At 41.0% G+C, this 27,630-nt stretch overlaps 1 protein-coding gene across 2 annotated transcripts in view; it reads right to left on the bottom strand.

The window, feature by feature from the left end:
* GRID2 (glutamate ionotropic receptor delta type subunit 2) overlaps window positions 1–27,630 on the bottom strand; it is a 1,144,662-nt gene that overhangs the window by 182,901 nt on the left and 934,131 nt on the right. The window lies entirely within an intron of this gene.

Here is a 27,630-nt window from a genome sequence, read left to right as displayed (position 1 = left end):
GGTTTTGAGAACACAGCAGAAATACCAATAGAATAGATGGATGTGTCAGAATGATGAAGGAATACATTTCATTCACTCATTCTGCAGTTGCAATATACAGTATGTTTTATCTGAGGAAAAAAAAATTACATTTACAGAAATTAATATAAAAGTCATTCTGAAAGTCAGGAAAGTGTCAGCATGATGGACACGAATCTGTGAACAAAAAAGACACGATACTACAAAAACTTTTTTTTTCAGTTTCCTTTCCTTTCCACCTCAGTTGTATCTGAATCCATTAATCACCTACTTTGCTGGTTATAAACCTAGACACAGAACAAATATGGACAGTAAACTGCATAAAACACCCACCAAAATACTTTAGAGTTTCTTCTCACTTATTTTGAAATTGTATCTAGCATGGTCAGCTTCTTTCCCATTTAATACAAGACAGTGCTAAAGAAAATGGTCAGAGAATGGGAAGTAAGGCAAGAGGACTCCTAAATAAATAAAATGACATCAATCAGATATGGCTTCCATCAAAATGTTCTATTTCCTTGTGTGAAACAGACAGCAATTGCCTGTAGGATATGTGCCTGGTTGTGTATGTGAAACAAAGAGGTTTCAACTTATCCTGACTGCAGCTTTTTAATTTTATCATGATGATAAATATAGGGGGCAAACCCCAGTATTTTGAATTTAATTTCCAATACATATCAATTTTTCCCCTCTTTTTAACGACCCTGTAATCCCTTACATCAGGATGGAGCTGAGCGTTTACTGGCTGGATGCCCTTCCTTATGCCTATGTGGAGTTCGCAGTAGATATTTTCTCTTTGCGCCCTGAGAGAGAAATATCTGTTGTTACTGAGGATCAAACTCACAGAACTCCTGATTGTGAGAAAAGAGCTCCACCTCTAAGCCAACAAGCCACTCCCCAATACATATCCAATATTCACTCATCAAAGTCTGGAAGTGAAAGCATTGATAATCATGGAAGGATTTGTCTATGAATTCCAGGGTTCTTTGTTTCCATCAATGCTAAATCAGTTATTTTATTATGATGATCCCATTAAGCACAGCCTTTACCACTTTCTTGATTATAACCATTTGATTACTAAGTGTATATTAAGAAAGAATTGCCTACTAAAATTTTTAATAAAGACTGCTATGTCCACCCTATTCTCCTGCAAATGCCGAGTTAATTATAAATTGTGTCTTTGATGCATGTTTGCCTTTAAAAACAAAACCCATTATTAAATAACATAGGATCACCATTACTATCTTATATATTTTGAATTTCTACCTACTTCTGAAAACTTATTGTAAAAAAATAAAATAAAAATAAAATCTGGATAGTTTAAGTTGATATTAAGACTCCAGGAGGATAAAATGTCTAACTTCTGAAAACCTAATATCAGAGCTGAAGATTTTTTTAAAAAAAGAGTATTTTTATCTTATCCTCTTTTTTATGATTTTTAAAAACTTTTCAATCAAAAAGCAAATTACATTTGAACTATTACTTTTTTAGGTAGACATACAGAATCAATCCAATAGATCTGATTGCTCCTTTCACCATCCAGTGTCAATCTCCATAATTTGCTGTGAATTTAATTGAAAGGAGTAGACTGGTAAAAGGGAAAACCTGTAATTTCTCCAGATATTTCTTCAATCACATTCTCATTTTTTTAAAAAAGCTCTTGAATAAAAACTAAAAGCTGTTCCCTACCTTCTTTATATGAGGTGAATCGGCAGGAGAAGAAGAAGAAACGAAAGTCAATGTTAGGCTTTTTTTATCCATAAATGAAGTTCTCAAATAAAAAATTTGAAGAGGAATAGAAAACAAAGGGTGGAGCTGAGAATTGGATCATGCTGGACTGACATTCTGTCAGAGAAATTGTGTGCAATACAATGATTTTCAATTTACTAACCCCCTTTGGGGATAATGTCATGGAGCTATCTTTTTTCAAAAAACTTAATAGCCGGTGCTCTCTGAGCTTTGTGTTTTTCTTACAGATATTTTATTACCTAACTAATTAACATCATCAGTGCTAAAACGGTAATGAAATGTCTGCAAGAAAGTTTAGAGAGCACCAAGGATCCCACAGTTCAATCCTGAGCTACAAGTGTTCTTTTTTATCAAGGCTTAATAACCATCAGTTATTAAGTTTTCTATCATCACTTAATAACCACAGAACTTCCAAGAACTGTGAGTTAAATTCCTCAAAAACGGAAAAAGTTAATCATTTTTGGACTGAGAAGAGTATTCTAACTGTAAACATCTTTTAAAAAACCTCTAATGGTTCAGTAGATGATATCATGAGGCTATCATAGTAGGCAAAATTAAAAATTGAAGGCCATTTTTGGTTTCTGAAAAGTTGAATAGAGTTTTTAAATAGATCTACAGCACGAGTGTCAAACTTGTGGTGCCAAGTTGCCATCACGTGATATTTTGTGATTTCCCCCCCCCCTTAGCGGAGCTGGGGTGAGCGTGGCCTGTGCGTGGCGCATTCGTCCTGCGGGCCGCCAGTTTAACACCCCTAATCTGCAGCCATTTTTCTCCTCTTCATCACTTTTATGATGAACTGGAGATACGGTAGTACCATAATATGCTTACCTTTCTCTTGAATACTTAAATATATTTCTTAAATTGTATATATTATATATGAAGTCAATAAATATACAGTCTTGTCCCAATGAACATATGACTTCTGAATGACTATATAGGTATTCCTCCACCACAATTGAGCCCAAAATTTCTGTTGTTAAGTGAATTTTGCCACATTTTACAACCCTTCTTGCCATTAAGTTAGTAACTGTTGTGGCCCGTACGTGGTCTGTGCAGCTAGTAGCTGATTCAGACAGCGAGGAGGCTGGCGTGGTGCTGCGCCAGCAGCCTGTGCAGCTGGCACTCGAGTTGGACAATGAGGAGGCTGGAGAAGATGTGGTGCCAGAAGCCAGGGCCTTCAGAACCTCCAGAACCTCCCATAAGTGAAAAGGATGAAGAAGAGGAGCCTCTTCTCAATGCACGGGCCTGCAGAACTGCCAAAAGGCAGGAGTGGCTCCTCAGGAGGAGGTCTCCTCAAGAGTAAGGCTTGGGGCTAATTGACCACTCCCTTAGCCTATTTAAGAGGAATGCCGACTGAAGCAATTTGCAGGGAACAACTTAGTTCACATACCTTCGTGTCTTGTCTTACTTATCTTATCAGCTTCCTGCAAATTGCTTCTGGGCATTCTGCCAACCATAGTAAGTTTTCAGTTATTATTCTTTGAATTCTTGGTGGCTGTTAATGCAATTAATTAACAGCCATTGTTGTAAAAGACTGGTCTATTCAGTAAATTAAGGTTTGAACGGACTTTGTGTGTGCTACGTTCTTTGGGGTCTGTAGCTGGGACAGAACAGTAACATGGCTGTTAAGTGAAACTGGCTTCCCCATTGACTTTGCTTGTCAGAAGGTCGCAAAAGTTGATCACAGGATTCCTGAACCCTCTGACCATCATAAATATGAATCCATTGCCAAGTGGATGAATTTTGATCATGTGACCATGGGGATACTGCAATGGGCGTAAGTGTGAAAAGTGGCCATAAGTAACTTTGAACGGTCACTAAATGAATTGTTGTAAATCAAGAGCTACCTGGTCCTGTTCGTTGGTATTATTTTTTTCAATGGTACATATCAGTCTAAGGAAGCAGTCCTGTGAGTAGATATGGAATCTGAAGCACTGATAAATTTGCCCAAAGGAGGAAACTATAAAGAAGAGATTTCTCCTACTTTCATTTTGTGTGTGTGTCACATTATTTTCTTCCATTAGGAGCAATTCTAAAACTTTCTGCATTAGAGTCCTAGTCTGCAAGAAAAACTCTCAGACAAATAAGAATACACATCCACTTCAGGTTTCCACCTGAATATATGCAGGTAGGACACAGAATTGAATGTTCAACCCTGTTAGTATCCATTTTAAAGGCCTCTGATGAACTGCTACACAAAACTAATAATTCAAGGACATTACCGTATTTTTCAGAGTATCAGACACACTTCCCCCCCTAAAAAGAGTGAAAATTTGGGTATGTCTTATACACCGAATGTAGCCCTGCCCATCCACCAGCCCCCGCCTTTTGGCCTCTGCCTCCCAGCTATTTGCCTCCTTGCAGCAAACAGCAAACATCCCGTTTCAGTTTCAGCACAGCCTGATTAGCACAAGCAGCTGATTATCAGTTGGATCGGCCTCCCAACCATCAGCTGTTTCAGGCTGCAGGGATTGCCTATTGCCGCCTCCGCACACCCCATTTTCAGCTTCCGCTGTTTGCTGCTGTTTGCTGCAAGGAGGCAAATTGCTGGGAGGCAGAGGCAGATTTTTTTTCTTGTATTAATCAGGCTGTGCTGAAACTGAAACTAAAACAGTCTGTTTGCTGCAACGAGGCAAATTGCTGGGAGGCAGAGGCTGAGGCAGATTTTCCCCCCCTTGTTTTCCTCCCCAAAAAAGGTAGGTGCGTTTTATAGTCCGGAGCGTCTTATACTCCGAAAAATACGGTATTTGCATTTGTACATGTGCATGAACTCTAAAATAACAGGCACTGAGTATCTTGTATGCAAAGAACTTTCTTTAGTAAGAGGCTACCTACATTTTTCTTTAACAAAATCAATTCTCCCTTTTGATTATTCAGCAGAACAGGATGATTCTTGAAGAATATCTATATGCCATTTACATACATTTATATTAGGGAGTTCAATCACCATGATTAAAAATTGGACTGTTCCTGCATAGTATCTATTTTCATCAATGAGACATGAGAGCAGAAATGGGCCATGGGTGAACCACAATTTCATTTCACGTTTAATGGAACAATGAACACAGCTTACATTTTTAAATTCAAACTATCGCTGGTCATTATACTTCATATTGGTTTTATAATTTCATATTGTCCTTTCCAATCCACCTTGATGGCAGGGCTTTGACTTACCGTATTTATTAATCACTAAATTGGTCTGCCAGGAAACTTGAATGACATATTGTATAAGTTTATATGTAATATAAATTATATAATTACATTACATATTACTTACCTTATAATATAAGGTATATAATATAAGGTAAGTAAACATAATTGAATAAAGGATTTTATGGATATTTATGAGAAACACACATGCAGACTTAGTAAGTTTGTGGGGGGCCACAGGGTTCAGTATTTATGTTCTGACCCAGCCTTAGCAAGTAATTACTTGCGAGTACAAACCAGGGGTGAAATCTACTTACTTTCCCTACCGGTTCGTCTCAAGCTTCCATTGTTCATCTAATGGTCTCCAGCCATTTCTATTGTTCCACCAGCACCCTGAGATTAATCTGTTATAATTGATGTATACAGTGGCAACATTTTGTTGGAGTGCTTTCTTAATGGGAAGGTGGGGGGAGGAGGTTTTTAAGGCTAGGTGTCAAGTTTCCGAAAGATGCCCTAATTAATTCATGAGCCATGATCCAAACTTCAAAGGAAATATAGTGATTTATTAGGAGCAACATTCCGGCAATACTTGGATGCAGTCAGGACTGATCCCACGTAGACCCTGTCTCTCCCCTCCCCCCTGGCCATGTCATAAATCACATTCTCCAATTAACCACTTTGGCTGGCTGTGAAACCTAACACCCTCCTTCTGATTGCGGTCAGAAAGAATACATGGAATTCACTTCAGTTCTCCCTCCCTCCTGCTCATGGCAACTTGAAAGCTTTGCAAGTTGACACTAGGAATGATAGAGCCCTACTTTTAGACCTCCCCGCCATCCCAAAATATAGCCACATGGACATGTTACTGTTTTAAAATGAGTGACCAGTCTTCTCTTATTTGCCCCATTCTATCTATTGAGGGGCAAATAACATGGGTTTTGTTATTTGTTAACTAACATAGTTACCTTGCATTTTAATTTGATTTGTTTTCTTTCCTGTTCAGATTTATTAGCTTTTAACATTCCTAAACTGATAAACAAGCTGGAGAGTACCTCCAGATAAGAAAAGTTTGTTAGTACAACTTGGGGTCTGGCTTATCTCTTTCGTGAACTCTAAACAATCTTTTTCCTTACAATTGCACCCCTTCTGGCGTCAGGCCTCATTTTAATGAACATGTGTGATATTATGGGATACAAATATGTAACATGTTTGACTACATGTAACTGATTTCCTATGCAAAGAGGAGGTTACTTTTATTCTGTCCAATCAACTTTCCTCTTGCATTTTCTTTGTTGCATTAGCTATAAAAAGGAGGGAAACATGGGGCTCGAGGTTCTTTCTCCCTTTTTTCGTAGAGAGTCCCACTTTATCAGGCTACCCTAATAAACTGCTTTTAAATGATCTTCTGATTCAGTTGCTTATTGGAAAGGTAAACTGAGGCAGAACCCAGAGCCAGATTTGGCTTTCACAATACAGTAGGTCCAGGGGTGAAATGTTCCTGGTTCAGACCGGTTTGGCAGAACTGATAGCGATAACGGCCGGTGGTTTGGAGAACTGGTAGCGATGGCAGCACGAGGCTCTGCCCGCCCACCCAGTCATTGTTACTTCCTGGTTTTAACCAGGAAGTAACCTGTTTTTTACCCTCTGTGCATGCACAGAAGGGTTTGCGCATGCGCAGAGGGTCCATGCATGCACATAACGCGCCCGCACCCACATGCTCTTCCAAACCGGTTGGGAAGATAAGTAGATTTCACCCCTGAGTAGGTCTCTTCATTTTAACCACAGGAGCTTTCTGTATTTGCTTTAATTCTGAGCTATTCAGGCAAGATTTGGATGAACGCACTGCTCTCCAGCACCTTCTTCAATGTTCCTAACCTTTCAAAATCTGCTGCAGCCTTCCCACCTGCTGATTTTCAGATGAGTTATAATTATAACACCCACAATTCTTAGCTAGGAAAATTGTCAGTCATGCTAGCCTCAGTTCTGAAAACTGTCAGCCCCAAACTATTGGGTTGATAGTATACCAAGACTGTTTACTACATGTTTCAGATGCCACTATTTCCTATCAAAAATTCATAGCTTTCATGTTTATCTAACCAGGAGCAAGTTGGAGAAAATGTGTTATTTGGATATTTTATCCAAATAATACCTTTAAGTAATATTTAGTAATATTTTAGGGACTTTTAGTAATATTTTTCTTTTAACAGCTCATGCCCCATCCCCATCAAAAATATTACAACTCTTATCAGTCTGCTTAAGTTCCTTTCTAGCTACAATTTGCAGAAGAATAATGAGAGGACCAATTATTTCAGACAAGCTCCACTACAATGTATTTATAGGCCACATAGACAAATGTTGCAGCTCTTAAAAAGAAAACTATAATGAGCCTCAGAAGCTGACAGTTTGCGTGGCATCGAGGTGGAGATCAGCAAAACGGAAAATAAGAGAAAGTAGAAATTCATCGCTCGTTTCTATCTTCTGCAACAATAAGTGTTTGCATTCTGTAACGTTTCTGATTTGAAACTTGTTATATGTTCAAGAGTTTTTTTTCTACTTTTTTCTGATATAAACTGCCTTTATATGCAGAACACTATATGGATCACTAAAACTGTAACTGTTTTGACAATCCCACACACAGGAATATAGATGGAGATACAAACACCCCCACTCCATCTCTCCACACTAAATAGTTTTGGCTCTCATTTTATCCCATACAGTATGTTATACACAGCATTCTTCCCATTTTTTTTATCCCAGCAATGTCAGAGAAATAACATGGTGGAATATGAGGAAGCAAGGGAAAGGAGCAAGGGAGAGGGAAGGAGGGAAGGAGAGGGAGGAAAGTCCCCTTTGGGATCTCCTAGCCTAGGGGTGTCAAGCTTGATTTCATTGAGGGCTGAATCAGGGTTATTTTTGACCTCCGAGGGTGTTGCCTACCTCGATGTCACTCATCAAGGCTCCATTTTCAGCTGCGGCGGCCTCTTGCAGCCCTCTGCCAGCGAAAACAGAGCTCAGGGAGCCCACATAGGGTCCGTTTTTGGCTGCAGCCCTCTGCTAGTGAAAACAGAGCTCCCTGAGCTCCGTTTTTGGTAGCACAGGGCTGCAGGAATTCATCGTGGCTGAAAACAGAGCCCAGGAGGGCTGCGCGCAGCCTTCTGAGCTCCATTTTTGCTGCCTGAGGCACCGCAGACCAGTCCCTCACTGTTTCCAGGGCGGCCCAGTGGGCCAAGTCTAAGCACTCCACAAGCAATGGGCCTTGAGTTTGACACCTCTGTCCTAACCAAATAATAATAAACAAGCCCATTCTTGGTTCTCTTCTTACCAGTATTTTTATAAATATAGACCTTTGTATTGGTACAGAAAATGATTTTAATTACTGGGTGTGCTTATTTTTTGTTCTTTGTTTATTTTAAATTGATTCATAGCTCTATGATAACATGAATGTTATATTTTATTTAAAATGCTATTGCTATTAGCCACCTTGAGCCACCTTGAGCATTAATTCTAGTTGAAGGATAAGAAAAGAATGTAATAAATAACTACTGATTAAAAAATCGCATCTCTTTGCCTGTCCCTGTAGACAAACATTATATTTTTGAACAGTTGATCTAGGAGCAAAGTTATAAATAAAGCAAGTAGCTGTGGATTTTTACGTTTACCTAATTATATATTTATATAATTAAACTATACTGTACATTTGCAAATGTCAGGAGCTACACTCAAGTCAGATGAGCATCAAAGCTGCTTAAATACAGCACTCCAGAAGTGTTTCTTGATCAAAAGACTCTTTCTTGGACTTTTTTTTTTAAAGGTGGGCCAGATGCTTGAACTGGAAATCAAAGCTGGAAAAATCCTGTTCAGATGAGGATATATGGCGTCCAGGGGTGGGCTCCTGGGGGTTCGGCATGATTCGGGCAATCCTCTAGTCAAGGATTGCTGGGGTTCGGCGAACCCCCAAATGCTATCCCTGGCTTGCCATGCCCACCCCACCCTTCCCACCCTGCCCCACTCCTCCCAGGAGTCTTCACGCAGCCAGTTCCTCATTCCAGGTAAGTGCAGAAGCCACGCAGAGGGTCTGGGAGGGCCAAAAATGGTCCTACTGAATGTTCTGGAAGTTCAGAAAAAGGCCTGTTTCTGACGTCCAGAGCGCCTCTGGAGCCCGGGGGAAGCAGTTTTCGCCCTCCTGAAGGCTTGAGGAAAGCCTCTGGAGCCTGGGGAGGGTAAAAATGTCCCCCCCCCACTGTGGTGCGGGTGGCTGACTAGGCCACACCCACCATGGTCACGCCCACCCAGAAATGGGGCAGCGAACATGTTGCTAAAGTATCTGAAGTCCACCCTTGATGGCGTCCTATGAGACTATCCATAGAAGAAGCAGTGAACATCTGTAGAATATGATTTCTGCAATAATATACTGCTCTGGCTCACATAACCAAAAGGAGACGGGGGAGGGTTTAGAATGGAGAGATCAGGGGCATTCCAAGTTGTTTTTCAACTCTCATTCCCATAGGGAAGCATTGTTGTTCAACTCCTAAGTAGCTTCTGACTCCCCACGATCCCATGGAACATAGGATGCCATATGTTCTCCACTATCTTCTGGAGTTTGCCCAAATTCACATTCATTGCATTGATGACACTATCTAACCATCTCATCTTCTGCCATCCCCTTCTTCTTTTGTCTTCCATGGCTATGGAGATTCTCAGTCATCCAGGCCATGGTTGTTCCAAAGGTGCTTTTTCAAGAGGCAACTGATCTTTCTGGTTTTTCTTTGAAGACCTTTCACTTCTCATCCAAGAAGCTTCTTCAGCTCTGAATCTGAAGAAGCTTCTTGGATGAGAAAGTGAAACGTCTTCAAAGAAAAACCAGAAAGTCCAGTTGCCTCTTTGGGCCGTTTTGCCTTCCATCTTTCCCAGCATCAGAGTCTCTTCCAAGACTCTTCCAAGACTCTCTTCTCATTAGGTGGCCAAAGTATTTGAGCTTCAGTTTCAGGCTGTGACCTTTTCTTTTTTTTTTTAATTGATTTATATGCCGCCCTTCTCCGGAGACTCAGGGTGGCTTACAGTTCATTAAACAAACTTCATACTTTTGTATATTTATACAAAGTCAGTTTATTGCCCCCACAATCCGGGTCCTTCCAAAGAACAATCAAGAATTCTTGATCCACCGCAGCAATTATGGGATAGAAATTATGAATTAACAATGTCAACTGCATACAAGGAGAATTTGTATAAGATGTTTTATAGGTGGCATCTGTCACCTGAAAGACTGGCAAAAATGTTTAAAGATAAATCAACTAAATGTTGGAAATGCCACCAGACACCGGGATCGTACTATCATATGTGGTGGATGTGTGTAGAAGCAAAAAAATACCAGGCAAGAATTCGTATGTGGTTGGAGAAGATGAAACAGCAGCATACTGATTTAACACCTGAGATATTTCTGTTGGGGATTTTACTAGGGAAATACAGTAAAGAAAATGTATACTTGATTATTCATATAATAACCATGGCTAAAATTGTATTTGTACAGAATTGGAAAGATGAAGAGATTCCTGTAGGTGAAAATGTAATTAAGAAAATATTGGAATGTGCAGAAATGAATAGATTAACATTAGCAATTAAGGGAAAAAAAGAATCTGATTATTATATTATATGGGATTTATTTTATCAATGGTTAGAGAAGAAACATGAAAGTAATGTATAATAAAACCAAATAAGTTAAAGAGAAATGTTATGATAATAGAATGTTAAGTATTAAGCATTAATGAATATGGTGGTAAGCTTTAACTGTTATGATAAAAAAAAATGTGTCCTCAGATGATACACTATTTATTGAATGATGTAGTGTTTTGTATTAAAAGAAAATAAAAAATTTAAGAGTAAAAAAAAAAGGATTCTTGATCAAGAATTGAGAACCAAAGGATTCTCAAAAGTCTTCTCAAACACCAAAAGCAAGGGATGCATTAGGCAATTGAATTTTGTTTTTCCCACATCTCTCTGCCTAGTTCTAGATCACATTCTACCTTAATTTATCCTCTCCCCAAGGCCAAATTTGATCCTATTTTGGTTCAGTTCTGCCAATGAACAGGGAGACAGATAGATAAAGGACCAATCACGTCATCTTTTTCTTTCTTTGGGTTGGAAATAATGAATATCGAAAGAAGAAGAGCCAATGCTGAAATCTAAAACAATCCCAGATTGCAATGGATTAACCTGTGCAATGTGGAGTGGATATAGATGGATAACAGAAAAGATCTTATAAAGACAACTTGTTATAAAAGCTTTTGCAAGCGATGTCTAGCTCAGTGAAAATGTCTGTAGCTTTTTGGTTATTACAGCTGGTTAAGCCTGAGCAATATGTGAGATCTGCTTTGCAATATATTGGGCCTGTAATTTTACCTTGAAGCTTCACCTATGCTATGCTATGCTATTTGCAGCATTTGACATGTGCCCAATTCTGTCTGTTGCTCACAATTCCTACCCACAGTATTTATATAGTACACGTTTAAAATCAGGCCTAACTGAAAAGCTCTAAAGGAAAGTATGCCATTTATGGTGTTTTAGTTTGTAATTTTGCAACTTCTAAAAGACTTCTAGTCTCCCACCTCACTGTAAATGGATTCAAACAATATCTCAAAGGAGGATCACTGACCATTAGGACATGAGAAGAATATTACTTCGGGCTCCCAAAAGAAGAAACCAGTCAAACTTTTCTCAAACCTAATCCATCCAGACATCCTTTTTCTCATGGAGGATATCTATGGAACTCTTGAAGTATGGTTTGCTATTTTGCTAAATTATCTCTGTCCAGTCAGATGTGGAAAATTTTTGCAAAGATGTAAATGAGATGCAGGCTAACCTGAAGAGCAGATATGTGTAAAGAGAAATTTTCTGTCCGTGAGAAAAATTAAGCAGTGTAACAGATGTGGATGCTCCATCACTGGAGGCTTTAAAGAAGAGATTGAACAGCCATTTGTCTGGAATGGTATAGGATAGGGCAGTGATGGCGAACCTTTTCAGCACCAAGTGCCAAAAAGGGAGCACATGCGCATACTCACCTGGGCCGCAACTCAGAATAGGAGCTGCCCAGGGCGCATGCGCGTGCCCAACAATGAACTTCCGGCCAGCTAGTGTTCCGGGTTTCTGGCTGGTGTGCATGATCACGCAGGAAAATGGAAGACCAGCTCTTCCAGTTTCCAGCACTGCCGCATGGACGAAGGCCAGCTGATCATTGTGTGCGCATGTGCACCAGAAACCTAAAAGAGGAACGGGCGACGTCGTGCGTGCCAGGTGACATGGCTCCGTGTGCTCCTTTGGGCACGCGTGCCACAGGTTCACCATCACTTTCCTGCTTGAGCAAGGGGTTGGACTAGAAGTGTTAATACCACTTTATAATGCCTTGGTAAGGCCACACTTGGAATACTCCATTCAGTTTTGGTCGCCACAATGTAAAAAAGATGTGGAGACTCCTGAAAGAGTGCAGAGAAGAGCAACAAATATGATTAGGGGACTGGAGGTTAAAACATATGAAGAACGGTTGCTGGAACTGGGTATGCCTAGTTTAATGAAAAGAAGGACTAGGGGAGACATGATAGCAGTCTTCAAATATCTCGGGGCTGCCACAAAGAAGAGGGAGTCAAGCTATTCTCCAAAGCACCTGAGTGTAGGACAAGAAGTAATGGGTGGAAAGTAATCAAGGAGAGAAGCAACAATTTGTAACACATTTAGCTTCTTATGCTTCAGTTTCATGGCAGGAAAGACACCATGAAGGAATTCATCCTTGGCCCCTTTTTTTTAAATCAGAAAGAAGAGGCAGTCAGGGAGGCTATATAACAGTACAGATATGATATGCGATAGTATATGTTAGCAACGCTTTTTGCCACCTTGCAAAATAAAGTAAACCATGAGAAATTTCCAGTAAAAGGAATGAAACACACCTTGATGATGAGATTGGTAGATAAAAGGCCCTTTTACAAAAAAAGAAAGTTTAAGAGAAAATTGGAAACTTCAGCACACTATTCAGATTAAAGGGTACAGAATAAATCTCTCTCAACTTTTGCTTCAAAGCAGGGGACGTGACATGTCAGAAAGCGGGCCACGCAAACAAGCGAAGCTCCATCTGTTGTGGCTCCGTTACCTGAGCCTGTGTCATCGGCAGGAGAGGACTCCGAGAGTGAAGGAGAGGAGTTGGCAAGGCCTCCCTCTCCAGGACCCTCCTCTCTGGCAATGCCTTCAGTGTCTGCCAAAGGGCAAGAGATAGGGCCGGGGCCAAGCACGTCCATGCAGCCACAGATGGACAGTGATGAGGGTAATGAGTCTTGGCTGGATCCTCGCCAGTGTCACAGAGATAAGCGCGCACAACAGAAGAAAAGGCGTACCTGAGATTAGGCTGAGTCACTGGACCACACCCCACAGGATATAAAAGGGAGCGTGGTGGCCAGTCAAACCTTGTGACGAACAAAGCTGAAAGCTTCCACACCATTCTGCATTGCCGGACTTTTGCTATAGACTTTGCTGGATTATCTCTGGACTTGATTAACTCCGTAATTATTGAGCTGTTTCTTTTGATGTATCAGAAGTGGGGAGAAGTTATCTCTCCTCTTCGTAAGTAATAAACTCTTGGCAGGCAGCCACTAGGTTGTTGCCAAGTTCCGTTATCATAAGGAAAAGGATTTTGCCGGCTGGTTTGGTCTTTAACTCTTGAACGTCTGTTGGTGTGTGTGCGTGTGGTTGGGGACAGAACACCATCCGCCGGATGCAGGCGGCACACAAAACCAGGCTCCCTCCGGTCCATGGGAAAACCTCTCTCCACAGAACCAGTCCCTGGTATCCTAAAGGTTGGTGGCTGCTACTTTAGAGGGTCTTCAATTGTTTTGTTCTGATCTAGGCTTGCCCAAACCACGAAGCCGACTCCTTGTTCTGACAAAAAAACCCTTTTATTTAATTTACAGTGAATTCCTCTCCAGCAAAGTCTTTCTCCTCCCACAGTCTTTCAAGACAGTTCACAATTAGCGACCTTTATCAGGCTTGGAGAGTGGCCAGGCCGATATCTTTCAGATGCCGCAATACTTGGCAAGAATGCAGTAATGAACTAATTGTCTCCTGCAAACTCCACTCCCCTTTCGCTCTTCTTTTATTCCCTCTGGGAGGGGCCATTCATCGTCCACCTGTGGCCTTACTGTCAAGTCGACCTTTGTTCTTTGGCTGTTCCCTTCGTCTGGCAACTCTGCACATGCGCACACTGGGAACAGGCTCCAGCTGTTCATCTGCCTCACTAATGTCTGACTCCAAAGGCAGCTGATAACTGGCATACAGCCCTGGCCCCCTCTCTGCCTCTGACGCAGAGTCCTCATCAGAGCCTTTCCCAGACTCCAGGATTGGCCCATGTTCCTCCCCAACCTCCTACTGTCCGAATCTGCTGCCAGATCCGCTGGCCGCTGGTGGGCCACAACATGTTTATGTAGTTTCTTCCACAGCATTTGTTCCTAATGCTAGTCCTGGTAGCTCTGTGAGCTACCTGAGTGGTCTTTCCAGTTGTAGGTTCTTTTCATCCAAGGCCTGAATAAATTTTCTAGCAATATTATTAGTCATATTTATTTATTTATTAGTCATATTTCTATCACTCTCCGAGGACTCTGGGCGGCTTACACCAAAGACAGTATACTAAATAGCATATGTCTTTAAAAGTTATGACCAAGCCTGAGACATCTGTAGAGTGACCTAAACTTTGCTTTCACTTAATATTCTAGTGCAGGTCTTTTCCTTGCCAAACAAATAACAGATGAAGAAACACTTGTTCTCACATGTCCCCTGCTGAACTATATATATATATATATCCCCCGCTGAAGGATTTCCATTCTATTGTAATTCCCTTAATCCTATCCCTGTAGTTGGGACAAATGTATAGTGTTGCAAGATATCCTGAGGAGAGCAATTGCGAAGTTCTTCACAGAGGTAGAAGGTGCTGAAATAATATACAAGTTTCTCACTTTTCTCCTTGTGGAGGATTTGTAGCAAGGGGCCATGCTATTCCTTAAGTAGATATATCGTCTTCCCAATGTACAATAACTTCACTCGCTTGTCAGAAGTTAGAGGGCTAAATAATTTATTTATTTATTTATTTTATTTATTTAATTTGATTTGTATGCCGCCCTATCTCCATAGGACTCAGGGCGGCTCACAACAATTAAAATCAAACCAGATAAAAACATATTAAAATACAAATTAAACGTATGTTAAAACTCATTAAAATAATCAAACCCCATCAGTCCAGGCTGGGCGATTTAAACAGCCATGTCTTTAGTTCGCGTCGGAAAGGGCGAAGGCCAGGGGCCAACCGGAGCCCCAGGGGGAGTTGATTCCAAAGGGTGGGCACACCCACAGAGAAAGCTCTACTTCTGGGGGCTGCCAGCCGACATTGTCTAGCCGACGGCACCCTGAGTAGGCCGTCGGCTAGACAATGACAGCTAACCAATTACTTGGTTAGCTGTCAGAAAAACATCCTGTTTAAATCTAAGGTTTCATTGTTGAACTATAATTAATTCCATACCCAGCAAACTTAATTTTTGAAGGGTGAAAGAAGGCAAGTAAATGTGTCCAAGAATCAGGGGTGGGCTTCAAAAATTTTAGCAAGGGGTTCTCTACCTGGTTGCTGGGTGGGCGGGGCCATGGTGGGCGGGGCCTAGTCGGCCTCCTGCACCACGGTGGGGGGGCATTTTTGCCCTCCCCAGGCTCCAGAGGCTATCCTCGAGCCTCCAGGAGGATGAAAACGGCCTCCCCAGGTTCCAGAGGCCCTTTGGAGCCAGAAATGGGCCCATTTCCACCCTTCCTGAACTTCTGGTAGGCCCGTTTTTTGCCCTCCCTGAGCCTCCGTGCATGTCCTGAACTTACGTGCATCCAAAACAGGCTGCGTGGGGACTCCTGGGAGGGGAAGGGTGGGATGGGCAGGGCCAGACAGGAATGGGATTTGGGTGTGCTCTGAACTGCACAGAATCTTAGCTAGAGGTTCTCCCGAACCCCTGCGAACCCCAAGCAGCCCACTCCTGCCCAGAATAATGTTACAGGATCCAATCTGAGTTGGTCATTGAGACCAAAGGTTTATTCTACCGAGCTTTCAAATTTGTGTTGGAACCCATCCTCAGGGATTTTCTTTCTCCAGAATATGTGCACCAGGTTGTTGTGCGTGTTATATTTCTATGGTTGGTATTGTGTGTGGATTTTAATTGTTAATTAGGGTGTTGATGGCTGGCTATTGTCATTAATTGTTGTTTCCTTGTGCTGCCACACCCATGGCTGAATTTTTTTTTTGGCTTCCCCACAACGTCTTTCATTCCCTAAAGGTTAAGTTTTAGATTGTGAATTCTTCTTTTCTAATGTCAATATATGAAAAGGTTTTCTTTCCACTCATTTTTTTTAAAAAAAACCAGAGACTTGTGCTCACTGCATATTTAAAAATGAATGTAATTTTAAATTTTAGGATGGGAAAAATACATTAGTTTGAATTGTACTTTCTGCTTGCACATTTAACTTCCTTTAATCCCCTCAGTGAAATGGGAATTATACCTGTGAATGTTAGCAGACACATAATCTTGACAAGTCCATACCTTCCATTTTTTAAATAACATATTCTGATGCTAATTCAAAATGATGGGGTTACACGAATGAGTTTATAAAAAAAAAAAAGATCAGGATGTTAGAAAAAGTATTTCTTTAATTATATCCAGAACAAATTAGCTTAGCCAACTGCTGAATTCTTCAGGAAGCAATAGCACTTAGACTTATATACACTTCACAGTGCTTTACAGCCCTCTCTAAGCAGTTTACAGAGTCAGCCTATTGCCCCCAACAATCTGGGTCCTCATTCTACCAATCTCAGAAGGATGGAAGGCTGAGTCAACCTTGAGCCTGATGAGAATCGAACTCCTGGAGTGAGCATTGAGTTAGCCTGTGATTGTAAAGCAATCATTGTGCTCAGTGCTTTTTTTTTTTTTTTAACGAGAAACAATAAGTAAACATCATGACCATGGAATACTGCAAACAGCTGTTAATGTGGTCCAGTTACTGAGCATCCAAAATTCAGTCATATGACTAGGGGTGTTTGGGTGGGTGTGAGGGAATGACACCAGAACTTCAAAACTGGATTGTCAGTCCCTTTTTCAGGGTCTGTTGTAACTTCAAATTGGTAGTAAGTCAAAGACTACCTGTAATGTGTATCTCCAGAAGTAGAGTTCCTTAGTAAAATGAATGTCTTTGCTTGAAAATTTTTAATGTAGATTCCCCTATTTGCTGTTGGCTGAACCCAATAAAAATACTTGGAAAATGAGTATAAAATGATTTCTTGAAATCTTAATATCTATAGTTTTACGAGCTGTGGAGTGCAGTACTGCAGGCTACTTCTGTTGACTGTTGGCTGCCTGCAATTTGGCAGTTCAAATCTCACCAGGCTCAAGGTTGATTCAGCCTTCCATCCTTCCTCCATTGGTAAAATGAGGATCCAAATTGTTGGGGGCAATAGGCTGACTCTGTAAACTGCTTAGAGTGGGCTGTAGAGCACTGTAGAGAGGTATATAAGTCTAAGTGCTAATGTTATTTATCCTTTGGATTAATTCTATGGCTGCCCATTTCCACTCATACAAAACAATACAGCTAGATAGCAAGTTTTGTGAAGCCAACCATGATGGCTTTCATTCATAACATTTTTGGTCAGACAAATTTTCTCCTGGAACATTACAAACCTAAAGAGCCTCTGCATGGTTAATTAAGAATAAATGTCAATAGAAAAGAATATTCTCACAGGATAATAGCTTTGTGCCAGCAGGGATATGCCAAAAGAAAGATAAGTAAGACAGAGTAATTTATTAAGCAACTGTACACTCCAGGCGGTACGTTTCTGGAGATTATTCCACGCCTTGGGTGGGAATATAAGGAGCAAGACTGAAGGATGAGTGGCTTTAAGTAGGAGAAAAAAGAAACCACAATCACCCCATAGCAAGTCCCTTGCTGAATCTCTTATTGCTCTTTTGTAATAAAATATAAGGACAGAAAATAGCCAGCTCTACTCTTTCATTACAAGTATAAGCTACAATGGACTTTTACTGATTTCATTGAGAACCATAATTTTGAATGTGTAACTAGTCTGTTAAGATTTATTGGTTCTCTCAACCAAGGCCCATTAAGTGGTCATTTTAAAGCAGAGTCCTTTATTTATTTGTTAAATTTATATGCCATCCATCTCATCGATATGGCAACTCTGGCTGGCTTACAAACAATAAAAAGTTATATATAATATAATATAAAATATATAAAATATAAAAAAAATAGAATGGAAAGACTTATGTAAAAATTAGAACCAAGGGGACAGGTTAAGGTCTTCTTATCCCAGCAAAAAGTACTTCCAACTGACAAAACAAAATTTGGAAGCCCTCCCCGAAGGCCAGGAAAGTGGAGCAGATCTCACTTCTGAAGGTAGAAAATTCTACAGGAAATGAGACACTGTGATTTTTCTCTTTGACCTTGCCAGTTGAAATTCCTTAACAGATCATGTCTGGACCAAGCCTCTTCCACTGGTACAAGTGGGAGGAGCTAAGCCCATTGGGACAATATGGCTCCTCAGATACCCATCAGGGGAGTCAAACTTAATCCCATTGCAGGCCATATCAGGATTTTGTTTACCTTTGAGGGCTGTGGGTGTGGCCTGGGTGCTGCGACCAATAGAGTGGGTGTGGCCAGAGTGAGTTGGGATGGCACTGGCCGATTCCTCGCCATCTCTGGGATGGCCCCGCGGGCCAACTCTGTGGCAGGTCACATATTTGACACATCTGCTCTAGATCCCTGCCATTATCCTTTGGATGCATGCAGATATTTCCATTACAGGTTGTTCTTGATATTTGAACCCAAATTTTTCATTGCTGAGCAAGGCAATTAAGTGAGTTTTGCCCCATTTTACAATATTTTGTCCCACACTTAAGAGAATTACTGCAGTTGTTAAGTGAATCATGCGGATGTTAAGCAAATCTGGCTTTCCCAATTGACTTTGCTGGTCAGAAGCCATCTGGGAAGAGTAGAAATGGTGATCACATGACCCTGAGACAGTGTAACTGTGATAAGTGCAATGCCAGCAGCCAAGGGCCTGAATTTAGATCTCATGACTATGGGAATGCTCCAATAGTTGTAAGTGTGAAACCTATTATGTCACTTTTTTGCTGTTATAATTCTGAATGGTCACTAAATGAATGCTTGTTAAGTTGAGGACAACCTGTATTCAGTGGTGGGCTTCAAAAATTTTAGCAAGGGGTTGCTGTGTGGGCGGGGCAATGGTGAGCATGGCTAGTTGACCTCCTGCAACACAGTGGGGGGGGCATTTTTGCCCTCCCTGGGCTCCGGAGGCTTTTTTCGAGTTTCCGGGAGGGCGAAAACAGCCTCCCAGGCTCCAGAGGCCCTCTGGAAATGGGCCCGTTTCCGGCCTTTTCGAACTTCCAGTAGGCCCGTTTTTCATCCTCCCTGAGCCTCCATGCACGCCCTGCACTAACCTGCATCCAAAACAGGCTGTGTGGGGACTCCTGGGAGGGAAGGGGCAGGGTGGGTGGGGCAGGGCCAGCCAGGAGTGGGATTTGGGGGTTCTCCAAACTGCACAGAATCCTAGCTAGAGGTTCTCCTCAGTGGTGGGTTCCTCCAGGTTCGGTCCGGTTGGGCCGAGCTGGTAACGGTGACGATATGATGTCACCGAACCGGTTCTCCCCCCCCTCCCACCCCCTCCACATTATTCTTACCTTTTATTTGGTCCCACCCCCAATCTATTGCTGCCTAGTGAGTCCCAGCTGATGTCTAGAGGGAAAAAAACTGTTTAAACTCTTGCCGCGGGGCTTCAAAGGGCCATCCTACAGCTGATCAGTGTTAAAAGAAAACAAATGAGTCGGATCGTAAGTGCGAGGACTGGTCGTAAGTGCGAGGACCTTCCAGAAATGACTCTGACCAGCTAGCCACGTCCACCTAGTCACATGACCTCCAAGCCACACCCACAAAATAAGCCACGTCCACAGAACCGGTAATAAAAAAATTTAGAACCCACCCCTGGGTCTCCTGAACCTCTGTGAACCCCCAGCAGCTCACCCCTGTCTGTATTTTAACTGGTGGCTGTTGTGACATAATTTTTAAAATGGTTTAAAACGCAAGCAGCCAAATGATGTGTTAAGAGTAAAAGGCTGCTGATTTTTTTTAGAGCAAGCAACATAGTCCAAATGCTTTAATTTTAACTTCAACTCCCTTCTTACAGAAAGTGGAAAATAACAGTCTTTTGAGCTTCTTGTCTAACCTTCTCCAAAACATATAAATATATAGTAACTGAGTATATGATCATAAAAAAGACCCTATGCAATTATATAATTATTTGAAATTTGGACCGATCCTTTCCATCAAGGGGTTCTTAAGTTTGTAAAACAAAACAAAACATGAAAACATTACAACCAGCATCCTCTATGTAGTCTCTGAACCATCTTTTTATGATCTAAGAACCTTGCCTAAGAGCAGGCTATAAAACTTTGACAGCAAAGGAGTAAATTTTGAAGCTCCATTTTCCTACTGTTTTTCCATGGGCAAACAGGAAAGAAAGTCATAAATAAATTCTCCAAAAGCTGCCTTCCTGTTTCCAAAACATTATTTTTATATAAAAAAATATCTCCCTGAACAATTAAAGATTTTCAAACTGTGATATTTGTTTGTTTGCTTTATAACCCAATTTTTAAAGTATGTGTAAAAAAAGCGATACAATACCACCAATTCAAAAGTTAAACTGAATAAATTGCTATAATTTATTCATTAAAAATATATTAAAAGTAGAAAACCAAGTCAGGAAAATAGTAACAGGAACAAAATAATAGCTGAAACAAAATAATAACCCAGCACCCTAAGGCCACGGAAAAGCTAAGACAAACAGGTTTTAATGGACAGTAAAATATCTTGATTCTATTGATTTGCCAATAGAGATTTCATAAATGTTATTCTTTTGTTTTTGAGAATATTGTTCCTTCCTTCCTTCCATCCATCTATTCCACTTATATATTGCCATATCAATTCACCATTTCTTGTACGTTGAACAGTGAATGACTGAATATGTAAATGGTCTAAATGGAATTGATCTTACCAGTTTTGTCCACCTGGATAGAGGATTCTTCATTAATTCAGAATAGAATCATTGTTAACTCCTGCAAGGAAATCTATCTGCTATGGTGACAATATTGTGGACATATAGCTGGTATTGGGACAGAAAGATAGGACAGACACATTGTTGATGTATCTTTCTCCATGTTCCCTAATGGCATATTAGCAGGGATGGGATTCAGCCGGTTCGCACCGCTTTGGGTGTACCGGTAGCTCCAACGATCAGCTAAGAACAAACTGGTTTGCTCGGACGATCAGCTGGGCCTGCCCACTCGCCCCTGCGCTATACTGACTTATATTTCTTTTGTTTGAAGCCCAGCTGATCGGCATGGCAGAACGGATTGCCGCGCCTCAGCTGTTTTATTCACCAGGGCTGCAGTAGAAGGTAAGTTTTAGCACTGCAAAGCACACACGAAGTGAACCGGTTGTTACACCGGTTGAATCCTACCACTGCATATTAGTCAGGATTACTGAAGTATCTTAGAGAAAAATTAATGGAATGCCTTTGGGCCCTGGTTTACTTTAGCATCATGTTGTGCTTGCTATACAATATTGAAGAAGGCCAAAAGTTTTATCCCCACTATTTAGGCCAAGGATCCATCCAACAGAATGGTTTTCCAGGAGCTCCTTTGCAGTAAACTCTGCAGTTGATAGCTGGTTTTTTTTTAAAAAAAAATTTCAAAGCCTAAGAATATGAACAAAACACTTGCTTTTATCTGATTTGGCACATGCAGACTTGCCCTTTTTTTTAATCTTGACTGTTCAGATCAAGAGTTTGACAGGGTGCGAGTCGAAAATCCCCTATAACATCAGGATGCATAGTCTCTGCCTTAAAATAGACAGTTACATAGAGTCTCTTAAAGAGAACATCCCTGAGGAACTATTCTTCAATCAGCACAATAACTTTCATCACCAACATTCTTGGATTGCCCTGAAAGATGACTTTTTATCGGGGCGGGAGGATAATTTTCTTGGACATGGGAGCCTGTTAAATCGATTAAGTAAAACTGAAGTAAAAGTTCCTCAATAGTTTCACTTTTACATGCAGGGTTAGGTCCATTGAATAAAGCTATCAGGGGGTTGAAGTTCGGATGGCATCTTCATGTGAATGATACTCAAACTCTGTCATTACTTTGTCATTACTATCCTAGGTGAAATGATTGGACTGGTATTGGGCTGGATGATCATTGATAATTTGAAATGAATCTTGATAAAATGGACCATTCTTACAGGTCTACAAACTGGATAAGCCCCATTTCTGCCTGAAGAAGCAGGAAGCTCTGTGTTCACTTAGATTGATGTCTATCATTGAAGACCTAAGTAACGTTGGTGGCTCAGAATATATTTGGCCAACTATAGCTGTTCCACCTGCTGAGCTCCTTCATGAACAGGAACAATTTAAGCACAATATCCATACTATGATAAACAATGGTTGGAGTATTGCAGGGAACATCCACAATTGTTGAAAATTAAACAGAACCTAGGAGTACTCATCTGAAAGGATCTACGTAAGCCCCAGAGTCCACTGTAACAGCATTGTCAAAAAGGCATTAAGAGTTGTTAACCTAATTTTGTGAAGCTTTTTCTCTGGTAACATTGTATTGCTAACTACGGCATACAAAACGTTTGCCAGACCAATTCTCGAATACAGTTCATCTGCCTGGAATCCACACTGTATATCAGACATTAATATGATTGAGCGGGTCCAGAGGTACTTCACAAGAAGAGTACTCCTCTACTCACAATAGAATTCCCTATGCCACCAGACTTGAAATTTTGGGCTTGGACAATCTGGAACTGCATCGCCTGTGGTCTGATCTAAGCACAGTACACAATATTATCTGCTACAATGTCTTTACCTGTCAACGACTTCTTCAGCTTCAACCTCAATACTACATGGGCAAACAATCAGTACAAACTCAAGGTAAACCGTTCCAAACTCGATTGCAGAAAATATGACTTCAGCAACAGAGTGGTCAACGCCTGGAATGCTCTGCCTGAGTCCATTGTTACATCCTCTAACCCTCACAGCTTCAATCTTAAACTGTCTACCATGGATCTCACTCTATTCCTAAGAGGTCCGTAAAGGGGGTGGGCATAAGCGCACCAGCGTGCCTACCATCCCTGTCCTACTGTCCCCATTTAATATGTCTTCATTTCCCTCGTTCATGTCCATGTTCATATTCATACCTGCTATCTTGTACATGTTTGACAAACTAATAAATGCAAATACAAAAGAAGCTGCAGCTTAAGCATTATGTCTCTCCCAGTATGTACCTATTATGTGGAACCCTACGGTTGAAAGATATACGTCATTTTTATTTATTTATCATATACCGTCCATATCACTATCTTCAGTAACAGTAACAGAGTTGGAAGGGACCTTGGAGGTCATCTAGTCCAACCCCCTGCTCATGCAGGAGACCTGTACTAGGGATTCGAACCGCTGAAATGCCGACCTTTCTGATCGACAAGCTCAGTGTCTTAGCCACTCGAGCCACCCTGAGTGGAGACATGGGAAAATACCTTCTCTGTTAGGACACACTAACTTTGGAGTGCCAATATTGCTGTTGCTGAATGTCTATGGAGATTCTTAGTCATCCAGGTCATGGTTATCCCAAAGGCGCTTTTTTCAAGAGGCAACTGGTCGTTCTGATTTTTCTTTCAAGACGTTTCTCTTCTCATCCAAGAAGCTTCTCCAGCTCCGAAGAGTAGTATATCTGAAGAGCTGAAGAAGCTTCTTGGATGAGAAGCGAAATGTCTTAAAAAAAAACAAAAAACCCAAACTCAGAAAGTCCAGTTGCCTCTTGAAAAAGCACCTTTGGGATTGCTGTTGCTCTTTAAACAATGGAAGATTTTACTTTTTACCCATGCAGTTCTGTCAGGCTCCAAAAACCAGGTAAAAATTTTAAGACTCTTCTGAGAAGTTTCTTTTATTGTTTCTCACCTATAGGCAAAAATCTTTGCCAAACTAAAGAAGGTTATGTGCACCATTAAACACATACTAAGGAGGGGGCCATCTTAACTCTCTGTCTTCCATGTAAACTGCTATCTTTTGTTACTCTGCAATGCACTGCCTTCCTCCTGCGGATGTCGACAATATTCCATCACAATTTCTGTCTTAATAGCCATAACCTGGCAGAACATTCTATCTTTATGCTTTTGATGATTATATCATGGTAACGGGTATTAAAAGTGCCATTAATTTTTATTTCATATGATTGCTTTATAGATTTTATATACTACAGCCTGTCTAAAATTTTAAAGACGTTGGGTGGGATATATATTATATTCTAATATTCTAATATATTTATATTAAAACAAACAAATGCATACACATAAATGTTTAGTATCTTCAAGAACACATTCGCTCTTCCTCTTAATTACTAGGCAGATACCTAAGGGACGAGATGATCCATCTTCATTTGTTAGCAACTAAATAAATTGCCTTTGTGGATCCTATTTTAAAATGACTACCATTATGACATAAATTAAGAGCCCAATCTCACATTTATCAAAGCTGTAAAATACACATAAGAGGCTTAGTTTACAATAATTAACTCAATACTGTTTTATAAAAGAAATGGAAACAGAATTCTACAGAACCAATCCTTAAATCTTTTTCTTAATGACATACTACTGTTATTTTCCAGTGCAAAATCCTGGAATTAAGGAGTTGTCTTTGTTAGTTGTTAAGTCATGTCTGACCCATCGCGTCCCTATGGACAACATTCCTCCAGGCCTTCCTGTCCTCTACCATCCTCTGGAGTCCATTTAAGCTTACGCCTACTGCTTCAGTGGCTCTATCCAGCCATTTCATTCTCTGTCGTCCCCTTCTTCTTTTGCCCCTTTCAATCTTTCCCAGCATTAGGCTCTTCTCCAGTGAGACTTTCCTTCTCATTAGGTGGCCAAAGTATTTGAATTTCATCTTCAGGATCTGGCCTTCTAAAGAGCAGTCAGGGTTGATCTCCTCTAGGACTGACCGGTTTGATTGCCTTGCAGTCCAAGGGTCTCGCAGGAGTCTTCTCCAGCACCATAGTTCAAAGGCCTCCATTCTTTGGCGCTCAGCCTTTCTTATGGTCCAACTTTCACAGCCATACATTGCAACTGGGAAAACCATAGCCTTGACTATACGCACTTTTGTTGGCAGAGTGATGTCTCTGCTTTTTAGTAAGCTGTCTAGATTTGCCATAGCTTTCCTCCCCAGGAGCAAGCGTCTTTTAATTTCTTGGCTGCAATCCCTATCTGGGGTGATCTTGGAGCCCAGGAAAATAAAATCTGTCACTACCTCCATTTCTTCCCCATCTATATGCCAGGAATTGAGAGGGCCATTTGCCATGATCTTAGTTTTCTTAATGTTGAGTTTCAAACCATTAATTAATTCAAGGAATTAATTAAGCCATTAATTAATTCAAGGAATTAATTAAGCCATTAATTAATTCAAGGAATTAAGGAGTAACCAAAGCTAAAGCTGGGCATTAAGGGAATTTTGAAATTTTCATCAAATTTCTGGCAGATTTCCACCCCCTACATTCTCTATATAACCTTTGTGATCATGCCATGCTTTATATGGCAAAGCAACAGAATAATTAAATAGTCACAGAAAACTGGAATTGTGTCATGGATCTTCCCCAGATCCCTCTCCAGATGCAAGTTCAATGGAGGAGGCTGAGAATGAATCTGCAGAAGAAAGGGTGGAGTTGAGATGGTCAGTATTGGGGCTCAGCCTGATGGAGCAGCCTTAGCTGGGTTGATGAGACGAATGACCAGCTGAGGGAGGTGACCTGCAATTGCAGCAAATTGCCCAGGAGGCTCCAGGAGAGGACTGGGAGCAGCTGCCGCCTATTAGCAATGAGGTAGAAGTGGAATCCATACCTCCTCCTGTTCCAATGACACGTAGAGCAAAGAGAAGACAGGCACAATGCCAGTCAGCTAGGCTACTCATGAGGAGGCAACCTCACCTCTCATAAAGGGCTGTACCAGAATTGCCTACTTAACCCCACCCTGAGGACTTGAGTATTGATGGAGCAACATCCCCAGTTCTGTGCCCTGTGTGCATGTGCCATGTATTTTGGCCTGTTTGAGTCCTGGACTGCTTTCCTGGATTTTGTGTGTGCCTGTTGGACTCGGTTATCCAGTGACTTTTGTAATCCGGACCTGTACAACAGGGGTGCTTTCCAAGGACCTGTTTGGGGGAGGTTGAATAAATACCTGTATGTTGTGGTCTGCCGGCGGCCTGTGGAGCTGGCATCAGAGATGGACAGTGAGGAGGTTGGGAAGGAACATGGGGCAGTCCTGGAGTCTAGGGAAGGCTCGGACAAGGGCTCTACATCGGAGGCAGAGAAAGGGCCATCTGGGAGGTACAGTATGTGCTGCCTCCGGAGCCTCCAGAGTCGGACCTCAGCGAGGCAGAGGAACAGGGGGAGCCTGTTCCCAGTGTGCACAAGTGCAGATTTGCCAGATTGGTCCCTTCCATAAGACTTAAAAGAGGAGCAAAGGCACGTGGGCCTTTGCAGGAAGCAACGTTGTTAATTCTGTTTACTTTAAAGTCTTAAGCTCTGTTTGATTCTGGACTCTGTGTGGCTTTGCCAATTAGGTCTTTGGCAGTGTGTCAAGGGAGATAAAGGTGGGTGATTATCAGCCTTATCCCGAAGGACTCTTTACAACTATTTGGGACTCATCTGTGAATGAACAGAATTCACAGCTGTTAAAAACAGGTTTTTGGGACTACTCGTGTGTTTTACTGACTCAGGAAGCCTAGGTCAGAACACTATAGAACTCTTCCATATGTGTGTATGGGGGAAATAATTATAGTTATTTCTTTTCTTGCCTGGCAAAAGTATGGTGTGTTATCAGTTGATAAAACACCCGATTGATCTCAATTACTGCTAATTAGCGGTAAGATGGGATTGACAAGGACATCCAAAATTTTCCTTTCTGTTTTAGATCAATATGCTACATATTTTAATATTCATCGAGTTTAAAGAAAAGACTCCATCTGGATGTGGAGAACAAAGAATATTATAAATCACAATTCCTGCAATACAAGCTATCACTTTTTCTTTTATTCCCTCTGCAGAAGAAAAAGCTGGGGGGGGGGGAAATGAGGAAAATAATTCACGGTAAAAATGGACAGACTCCTGCCTGGGTTTTGCAAAATTACTTCTTCCTCTTGCAAGAAGCATGCAAAGTCATGTCTGCGTATTTCAGGGAGGAAAAAAAAAAATACAGGCAAGAAGGTCATTTTATCTGTAATTTATTTAACATCCTTAACCGTTGGAACTTTCTTTCCAAGAATTATAACAAGCCATGCATCATCATTTAACTGTTGTGTGGCCAGATAATCATCTCAGAAATAAATGACAAGATGGAAATCGACCCCACATGGATTTGCAAATGAACACTGCATTGGAATGTTCTTTGGAGGAGCTTCTCTTGTGAATTCTCAAAGAACGCCTCACCTAACCATTTCTATTTCTTTTCCTCTTGTTTTGTTTAAAATAAAATAAAAAATAACAAAAATGAGATGAATTTGTGGGAAGCCCCCCACCCTTCTTAGAA

Source organism: Pantherophis guttatus, chromosome 8 (assembly GCF_059756535.1).
Source record: "Pantherophis guttatus breed Tessera chromosome 8, ASM5975653v1, whole genome shotgun sequence".
Classification (NCBI taxonomy): domain Eukaryota; kingdom Metazoa; phylum Chordata; class Lepidosauria; order Squamata; family Colubridae; genus Pantherophis; species Pantherophis guttatus.
Note: the sequence above shows the minus strand (reverse complement) of the source record. Positions and strands in the feature narration are given on the sequence as shown.